This window comes from Penaeus monodon, chromosome 15 (genome assembly GCF_015228065.2).
Source record: "Penaeus monodon isolate SGIC_2016 chromosome 15, NSTDA_Pmon_1, whole genome shotgun sequence".
Lineage (NCBI taxonomy): Eukaryota > Metazoa > Arthropoda > Malacostraca > Decapoda > Penaeidae > Penaeus > Penaeus monodon.
The window spans coordinates 38,744,355-38,744,662 of NC_051400.1; the positions used below are offsets into that span (position 1 = coordinate 38,744,355).

The window sequence follows — 308 nt, forward strand, 5'->3', positions numbered from 1 at the left end:
AGGCGCGCACGCAAAAAAATAGAGAGCGAGGAAGAATCGCACGCAAACAGATATATGTGTTTGCTGTTTGCATGTATTTTATTTTCTTCTTTTTTAATATAATGTGATGATTTTGATGTATATTTGTTTATTATTGTGGTTTATATAATGCTTTTTTTAAACATTGACTATTATCAAAAAGATCTGCCATACTTCTGTGATTGATATATCTAATTCTATATCTAACGCCATAGTGTTTATTCGTTTTTGTTTTTTTCTCTTCTAATGATGTTGTAGATATTTAACTGCCTCACCTCTCTACGCTTTTG

The 308-nt window shown here is 30.2% G+C and overlaps 1 protein-coding gene across 1 annotated transcript in view; it reads left to right on the top strand.

Moving 5' to 3' along the window:
• LOC119582359 (nesprin-1-like) overlaps positions 1 to 308 on the top strand; it is a gene marked incomplete at its 3' end in the record, with an annotated part of 145,991 nt that overhangs the window by 87,534 nt on the left and 58,149 nt on the right.